Source organism: Atta cephalotes (assembly GCF_000143395.1).
Source record: "Atta cephalotes unplaced genomic scaffold scaffold00010, whole genome shotgun sequence".
Taxonomy (NCBI): domain Eukaryota; kingdom Metazoa; phylum Arthropoda; class Insecta; order Hymenoptera; family Formicidae; genus Atta; species Atta cephalotes.
The window spans coordinates 226,981-237,425 of NW_012130074.1; the positions used below are offsets into that span (position 1 = coordinate 226,981).

Below are 10,445 nucleotides of genomic sequence, written 5' to 3' on the forward strand. Positions count from 1 at the left end.
TTTAAAAATTGAAACGAATATTCAAAAATTTTTTTTTTAATTTACAACAAGAATGAATAAAGAAATAGTTATCTGTAATGTTAAAATTATTGTGAAATGCAAGAAATGTCATATTTCGATATTTAAGAGTGTGTGAAAATTTTATTTCGCTTATAACATTTTATTACAACATCAAAATATACAAGAAAACGAAAATTTTGGATATGGCCAATGTTTATACAAAGAATGAGGCGTCTCCAAGGCGCAAGTGATAATTTAGTTGTTGAAATGCAAACGATCGATCGTGAGAATTCTAACAGCACAACGTCGATATGTCGACTGTAAGTTGACTTTGCTAAGTCAGGCCTTTAGAGTCGACTTTGTACATCTTTCCAATGTCGATTTTAGGACGTCTAATGTGATTTACGCTCACAAAATTGAAATCATTTTGTCCTTGTTGTTTAATTATATTATAGTTAAACTAAGAATAGAACGAATGCTCTTCATGAGCGTTGTGGGCATGAATCGAATTACTACCTATAAGAATAATATATAATCTATTTTTTAAAATAGTCAATTTAAGTCGACTTTAAGTCAAAAAGTCACAAAATATTCGTGAGATGTCATTACAGTGTACGCGCACGTGATTGCGCACGACAACGATTGCAGCATACAACAGCTAATAAATGGCGATTGCAGAAATATCGGCTGGGAGTCTGTTAATAATTAAAGAATAGAATTAATATTATATTATAAAAGATTTATTAAAGATTTGGGAACATTAGTGCAACTATGATAATATATTTTTGTGTAAAATATTATTTATGTATTTAATTATTAATTAAAGACATTTTAAAATTGGAATAATATAGTCAGAACCGGATTGTGTAGGTTAATTATTCATGATTAAATAACTAGAAAACCCGAAAATGCCCAAACAATTTTCTGAGTTGTCGAAACATCAACAAAATCGGCGAACTTTACTTTATTACAATTGGAATAACCAAGGCATTACAATCGCAATTAAATAGTAAGCATGCATTCTCGCCAGATTGTCAACAGCCTTGTAAGTTTAGATGAAGCTAATTATTTCATAATATTTTAAAATCTTTCATGATTAATTGTGTATACTTTTGTTTGTTGTGCAGTAAACTTTACTTCGAAACAGGTCAACGATTTGAAAAGTATGAAAAATAATTATCTCATATCATTAACAGTGGAGATATATGTATCTCCTATTTGTAACTTTATTTAAATTTCTGTAGAAAGTCAACAAAAATCGACGATAAAAATTCCCGACGTTATCTATCAGCCTTGGGAAAGTCAAGCCAATGGATCAGGAGCAACACGATGAACATCACTTGTCTGATATACAAAATTGGTTAAGTCCTGTGTTCACAATCCCACAGTTTATATCAATGTATATACACAATATCAAAAACTTATTAGGAAAAAAATGAATCTATTACCTATATTTTCTTTAAAATTTACAATTGCAATCTGTGTACTGCTGTTTCTGTGATGTTGCTAAGTAGGAATATAAATAATAAGGACTTTCAATAGCATTTCCCAATGCTTATATTTATTAAAATTTATTAAAACTTGCTAGAAGTTTGTCCAAGTTTATACTTACTAGATTTATGTATTAGGTATACAACTTTGCTTCCGCCGTTTTCCTATAAATGGCTTTAACGGTAAGTGGTGGTCAAAATAAATAGATCATAGACGTCATACAATAAACTTGGGTATCTGTCAACATAACCCCATAGAAATATTAGTCGATTTGTGTCTGCATCATAAAGTTATTCTCGATTAAAAATGTCAGTTCACGAGCCAATTCTCGTCATTTGCGGGAGGTTTTAATTTTTTGCTTCAATATGAAGAAATCTGCGGCTGAGGCTCATCGAATGCTCTCAAATACTTATAGTGAGGCCGCTATTAGTGAAAGAACGTGTCGTGAGTGATTTCAACGCTTCAAGAACGGTGATTTTGACATCCAAGGTCATGCTCTGTATTTGGTGGGACCAGCTCGGCGTAGTGTATTATAAACTGTTAAAACCGACTGAAATAATCACAGGCGATCGGTATCAAACGCAATTGATGCGTTTGAGCCGAGCATTGAAAGATAAGCGGCCGCAATACAACGAGAGACACGATAAAGTGATTTTGCAACATGACAATGCCCCATGTTGCGAAAGTGGTCAAGACATACTTGGAAACGTTGAAATGGGAAGTCCTACCTCACCCGCCGTATTTTCCAGACGTTGCTCCCTCTGACTATCACTTGTTTCGATCAATGGCACACGGCCTGGCTGACCAGCACTTCCGGTCTTATGAAGAAGTAAAAAATTGGATCGATTCGTGGATAGCCTCAAAAGATGACCACTTTTTTCGACGCGGGATTCGTACGCTATCCGAAAGATGGGAGAAAGTAGTGGCCAGCGATGGACAATACTTTGAATTATAAATGTATAACCAGTTTTTTACAATAAAGCCTCGAATTTCGGAAAAAAAACGGCGGAAGCAAAGTTGTACACCTAATACTTAAAGAAGCTGAAACAAATCCTTCTCTTAAGGAGTTTCTCTTTTGAGAACACAAATTAGACCACAAATTGAGTGTGCTCGAGGTTCATTGGAAGTCTGTTCTAAATGAACTAATGAGTGATAAGCACATCTATGTTGATTTATGCTTTCAAAAGGAAAACTAATAAAACTAATAAAACTACAATATATTAACTTCTATGACTTTAAGATTCGGTTTCACAACATACTAATTTATAGCAATGGAAGTAACAGATGTCTTGCGCTATAACCTCATCCTGCATTCCCCTCTTGTAGTAGAGCTTCAATAGCGTATATTTGTCTGGACAATCTTTCTTCAGTTTTTTATGTATCTCTGCATTCGTCTATAATGATATGAAGAAATTGCAACATAAAAACTGAATTAACATTAATAACTATTAATATTTTAATAAAGTCAAATCTATCTTTTATCACAATAACCATTACCAGCATTAGCTATTTGCCAAAATTTTAGATTTTGCAATATTAGTAATAAACATTTTGTTCTATAATACTAGAAAAGAAAAAACTACTATTTACACATTAACAAAATAATAATAAACAAATGCGAAATATCTCGATTCGTATTTGTTAATTGATCTCACAGACATCTATGTATACTACATATTAATAAAATATTTGATTTTCAAATGTCTGTGAGACCAATTGTTAACAAATACAAATCGAGATAGTTCAAAAAGCAGCGTATGGCTTTAATGCTCTTTGTTTATTATTGTTTATATTATTTTGTATGTAGTATACATATTAATAAAATATTTGATTTTCAGACTTATCTGATTCATCACGGTTCGACGGTATAGAAAATGAACCCTCAATGAGAAATCATAATAATTGCTGTGGTAAGCAAATAATTTCTTACAGAGGCACATGATTTGTTAATAGTTCGTCTCTTTAATGTCTCTTTCTTAATATTCTTAAAAAGATATTTTTATGTTATATTTATATTTTATATTGTATTTTTAAACAAAACTATATAAAAATACATAAAAATTATTTTAAGTAAATGCACATCACAAACTCACTGTCCTGTTCCTATAATAAATAATGAAAAGCAATAAAATTTTGGCAAATAGCTAATGCTGGTAATGGTTATTGTGATAAAAGATAGATTTGACTTTATTAAAATATTAATAGTTATTAATGTTAATTCAGTTTTTATGTTGCAATTTCTTCATATCATTACAGACGAATGCAGAGATACATAAGAAACTGAAGAAAGATTGTCCAGACAAATATACGCTATTGAAGCTCTACTACAAGAGGGGAATGCAGGATGAGGTTATAGCGCAAGACATCTGTTACCTCCATTGCTTCTAATGACGCTGAAACAGTTCTTGCAGTGCGAAAATCAGTTGGAAGTGAATACCAACATGAGAAAACAATTTATAAGTATATTCATATTGTCATATTTATTAAATATTACTTTAAATGCTTGTATTATCCGTTAGGAAAATTGTGTTTTCTTAGAAATTTACTCGCCATCTTATAACTTTTGAATTTCGTCATGTTTAATTTCTCATGTATCATCAAGGACTTTTTTTATTTATATTAAATTTGATAATTTTATATTGAAAAGAATTTGATATAATATTAAAGTATGACATAATGAAAATAGAGAATTAAGTGGCAAAATTGCTACATAAAAAGATGTATAATGATAGGTACCAAATTAACTTAATAATATCGACTTGTTTTCAAACATGTTTCATTTTCGCTGTCGTATATATATATTTCTTCCAATCATAATATTCCATTTGTGTATATTTTTTGTAACTATATTATAGGAACATATGTCAAATCGGAGGTTTTGACGCATTTTATTAGAAAGCATAGTAAGCATTTTATTAGAAATACTTTATTATATACACAAATTATTATCTCTAATGATGTAGCACTCAAATATCATGGACAGGTCAGAAAAGTGATGTAAATTTTAAATCCACATCCATATCTAAAACTAATAATAATTTATTCTATTATACCTACTTTCACATAACAACAAGGTTTAAAACATTTTTGTGAGATTGGAAACATAGCCTTTTCCATGCAATCTTCGTAGCGTCCATGAAATTCATCATAATGTTAAAAATATTGATGAGCTAAACTAATACTACATATCAAAGTATAAAGGCCCCTACAGATAATTTTAACAAGTGTGAATGCGAAAATTATATTCAAAATTAAATTGTAAGATGTCTACTGTTTCTGATATCAGATAAATGTTCACTAATACATCCTAGCCATCTTAATATCTTGTCGGTGCTAACAGATAATTTTGGAATATATAGCTTGGTTACCCATATTAAGGCTATATATATAATATGCAAAGTATTCACATCCGCTGTTTTTAATCCTTTTATCACTCTCTTGCTTCTTTTCTCAATCCCTTGCTCTCCACTCCATCACTTAGCTAAGAAGAGAGAAGGTTGAAGGTTGAAGAGAGAATAAAGAGTAGAGAAAGGACTAAAAATGGCGGATGCGAATACCTATAATATATTATAGTGCTCTACCCATACTTTTATACTTGTTTGAAAGATGCAAATTCTCATTGATTGATTATTTAAAAAAAAATTTGCATTGGTGCAAAAATGGAACAGTGTAATCAATCAGAACAAACCTACTGCCTTATATTTAATTGGTTTGTTTATAAAATTTATGTTTATAAATATTATTTTATACTTTTATTTTTGTTAATGCAATTCTTTTATAATTGTACATATTTCAGACTCGGTGATAAAACAGTTACCAGGTGACGTCTGCCGAATTAGAAGAAGCCATCGAAGAATGGTTCCATCGCTCAGATGACAGAATAAGAAGCGTTACAAAACAAAATCAGTATAAACAATATATAAAATATAATAAAACATTACTATATTAAAATTATTTTTTAATAAATAGAAAAAATATAAAATATATAAATGTAACATGCTACAATAATGCAAATAATAAATATCTATATATTATTTTTAGAGTAATAATTTAATGATTTTTATAAATAATAATCTAATGATATATTTCCTTGGGATTGCGCAGTAGTGTTTCTATAAGAGTGTATACTGTTAAAATTATATTATATATATTTACACGGAGGCAGTGCAAATTTGAACGTTCTTATAGAAACACTGGATGGGTGCAGTCCCAACGGAAAATGCCGTAAGAAAAATATAACCTAAAGATAGATTTTCCCGATTTAAATATTTCCGCCATTGCAAGATGCGCATGCGCGCTACATTCTAGAATGTCTGTATGGTTGCTTAAAATCGACTTACTATAGTCGTCTTTAAAATGGGACATTGTATGACTTAGAGACGTCTCCAAGTCATCTAAAGTCGACTTATGTTGTCCGTTATTCAGACGTCTAGAAACTATAGTCTCTAAGTCGACTCAGAGACGATTTTGTGCTGTTAGGGAAGTTCTTCAATTACTTTAGAATGATATCGATATTATCTGAAAAACTACTGGCATTAATTGGACTATATAACAAGTATATATAAAACAAGAATATATCACATTGAAAAATAAGAATTATTATTAATTTTCTTCTTCGAAGTTGTCAAATTCTCAATCATCAACAATAGCCTGCAATCGACATGATATTTCGTTGACTCAGTATCATCTCTATATCGTTCCGGCCATGATTCCGGTAGTTCTGATATAGTAAAGAAACTTCTTGGGAAATCACAGGATTCGGAATAGGACTGCGGAATACAGAATGAGTCGTGAAGCAACCAATCAGCGCTATTCCGCACTTTTTCATCACGCAAGTTTCATATGCTATGTTCACATAATGCGTCAAAGTATCCAGCATGAATATATCATCTTGATCAAAAAGTTCCTGGAATTATCATCAGGTGATGCTCTGAGTCAACTGATTTGAGTTCTGTTTTTTTGGTTAGGTTGCCATCTATCATTGACATTCCCACCAAATTTTATCATAGCTTGACATTTGTAAAAGTTACACCGTCTTGAGTACATCTACCTCTGCACGTATTTTCGATTTTTTACAGTTTTAAAAATGGAGTTGAATTTGCAATAACGAGTTTATATTAAATTTTGCGTTAAAAATGGATTCAATGGTGTGGAAACCTTGGAAATGTTGGGAAACTGTTTCGGCAGTGATACTCTAAAGAAAACAGCCGTTTATGAGTGGCATGAAAAAACCATTACGGGGAACGCGTTTTAACAACCAAAAGTAATGGAAAAATCGAACGGCTCTGAGCTATACCGACAATAGAGTTCCAGAAATGTTTCGAGAGCTGGATCAAGCGCTGGCATAAGTGCCTTGCAGTGAGGGAGTACTTTGAAGGGGACAATATCACTTTTGATGAATAAAACTTGTATTTTCTGAATGAATTCCGGGAAACTTTTTGATCAAGGTAGTAATTTAAAAACTACTAACTTCATGTTAATAATTTGCTTATTAAAATGAAATATAATTTTTCAAATTCTAATAACAATTATTAATGATGTAGTATTTAATGTTTTACATTTTATTAATATTTATAATCTTATAACAATTTTTTGAACTGTTTTAACGCATTTACTATCATTTTTCCGCATCGTGTGAACATAAAACTGGCATGATAGAAAAGTGCGGAAAAAGCATACTGAAATCGCACGTAATGCATCATTGTTTTTTTGGTATATTTATGCATTCAGATTTTATTTTGCTTCATTCGTTTCGACATTGCGCAATTCCATCATATCATTCAGTATCAAATTATTTTAACCTCTCAAAATATGACGATTTATTACAAGAACAATGACACACTCGCTACATTAAGTGCAGAATAGCGCTGATTAATAGATTCAATCGCAGACGCATTCTGTATTTCGCAGTCCTATTCCGAACCATATGATTTCACCCTCACGGAATGCTAGTGAACTGATTTCTAGTAAGAAATTCGTTCCGTCGTTCTAATTCCGTGTATATGGGACGGCATCCTCATTTCAAGGACTAAATTGTCATTTGCGCCATTAGTGCACTAGAAACGTAAGTATTCGCCATTTTTATTCTTTTTCTCACTCCTTGCTCTGTCCCCGTTCCATTACTGAACTGTAACGGGTTATGGCCATCACAGGTTATGATTTGTATTTATTTACTCTGCTTGAAATTGTAGCTCCTTTCATTCATTCATTTTGCTCTCGGTGAATATCTATCGTAATATTAGTGCAGGATCTGAAGAGTGTCTGGCGTTCAGATTATTTCTAGATAAAGTGCCAAATATGTATGTCAATTTAAAGAAAAAGATTGAAATTTCTCATCTGCGAGAAAGTATAGTGATGTTTATTCACAAGTCATGTATTTATTTTATAGCAATATAGCAAGCTGTCAACGAATATTATCCGCAGGAAATTTAAATAATCGAATACCTTTTTCTGATCTATTGATGCAGTTTACTGCAACAAGACATTATAAATTTTTTTGCCTTCGTTAATATATAATATTTTAGTTTTTTTTATATCCTTCTTTTCGTCTTTTAGTCTTACGGTAAAATTTCGAAGTGCGGAAATACATAAATATACGAAGCTACAAGCCCAGTCAGAAATAGTCCCTCGAAAAGACATTGTTTCAACATCGTTACGATTAAAAAGTTGTCGATTCGAAACTTGCATCGAAATTTCAACATTTTCGAGTGACAAAAAATTACATATGTAGAGAGTGTAATGAGAGTTTGATATATTTTTAATATTTTTGGTATAAATTTGTGATACGTCATCTTATATTTTGAATATTTTCATTCAAAGATCGAATCGACATTTTTTTTTATTTCATTTCGACAACTGCAATGTCGCTCTAATCATAAAAGCTTTCGTAAAATTTTTCAGAATTTATAAATAATTTTATAACTTTTTAAAAATTGTGGAATTTTTTTTTATGAATCGAAACATTTTTTACTGTCGATAAAGTCTACATCTTTTCTTCTAATAATTCTTTGTATCTTATTTTATTGTTCTACTCCTGCTGAATAACATTACTTTTTTTTGTACTTTGTAGTTTATTTAATATAATTTTATTATGCACTTTTGTATTGTGGAATTTCAGGGAATAATATCTCTTACCATAAATGAGCGAAATCAAGGAAAAATATCGACTTCATCAAAGTCTAATTAATTCTAACTCGAATCGATATCGAAATGATCTTGATTTTTAAATTAATGAAATTTAAATGTTGATCTATCAAGTTTCCAATATCATTTGGAAGTATAAAAAATTACTAGTGTCACTGCTACTGCAGTAGTATTACTATTGTATATGACGACATATGACGTAACATACTGCTTCTAGTAATTGTAATATTTGGTAAAAATTTATTAGAGTAAAAAAAATATATATATATATCATTAGAGCAATTAGTACTATTTCAGCTAATAAAAATAATATTTTACAGTATTATTAGAAACAAGTTATTATCATATATAAGTGTCATCATTTGTACATTATTATTAATATTAATTTTTTTTATGTGTTCCGCCTCTTTCACATCTTTGAACAGATATATTACAACTATACATCCATTAGCATTATAGATGTTTATGGTTCTTCGAAAGAGTAATTCCCATACGATCATAGAAATGAAGCATAAGTAAGTGGACATTCGGATTCGAATGGATGACCGCGCATGGGTGCATCATAAAATTAATTCTCAAAATAAAATTCATAAAATAAATTTTTTTTATTATAATTTTGAAATATGATGCTAATCAATAATGTTATTTTCACAATAAAATTTTAATGAAATTTTAAATTTCAATGAAATTTTCTCCATCACTATTACACTATTAGTGATACTACTTGTCGAATTTACTTATTATTAATGACACTAATAATATATTTTTATGCTGACTAAATCAATTTAAGATTTTATTTCCAACTCGAAAATTAATCGAAATTGAAATCAAAAATCCATTAAAATCAATAGAAATTTCGAAAACTTTCGACTTTTATTTTCGACATCGAAACGATGTTTTTTCGAGAAATTATTTCTGACTGGAAAGTTTCCAACAGCTTAAAAGTTATAACCTATAACAACCATAACAATTTCAGCTCAGCGACGAAGAGACAACAGAGCAAGAAGTGGGGAAAGGAATAAAAATGGCAGATATGTGAATATTCACGTTTATAGTGCTTTAGTCATCTCAATAAAGAATGAATTGAAATAGATTCAGATTTTCAGAAATATTGATTTACAAAATAAATGTTTTTCAATCCTGAATGCATTTTTATTCATTTATAGGAATTGGAGCATATCTCTATACCTTTCAATCTAAAAATAATATTAACTTTTTCTGTGCACACATGACACATTGTGAATACTGTTCAATTCAAAATTTTGAATAGGAAATGCAATATTTCAATCCAGTTGCATCTAGTTGAATTTAATTGAATCCAATTGAATCCAATTAAATCTAAAAAAAGTGTTCGCTACTTAAAATTCGCATTCGGATAGAAAAAAATTTCAATTCATTTTAATCTATTCTCATTTGCTGGGACCTCATTCTTTGTGTAAACATTAACTGTATCCAGAATTTTCGTGTATATTTTTTTCGTGTATATATTTCTACTGTTGCAATAAAACGTTATAAGCGAAATAAAATTTTCATACACTCTTAAATATCGAAATATCACGCCAACATTTCTTGCTTTTCGCACTAATTTTAACATTAGTAATAACGCTATTTCTTTATCGTGATAGATTTACAAAAAAGTTTCTGAATATTCGTTTCAATTTTTAGATTCGACTCAACTGAACATTCCATTCCATAAAAATTTTCTCTATCCGTCCCATGTCGCCGGAACGCAATGGAATTTTAAGTAACAAAAAATATCTCACTCTTATAATTCAATATTTTTGAATATTTAAAGTAATGTTATAGGTAAG

General features: G+C 30.1%; 1 pseudogene; it reads left to right on the forward strand.

Moving 5' to 3' along the window:
* The first annotated feature begins 210 nt into the window (after window positions 1-210).
* Window positions 211-7,523, forward strand: LOC105627843 (annotated as a pseudogene).
* The last annotated feature ends 2,922 nt before the right edge of the window (window positions 7,524-10,445 follow it).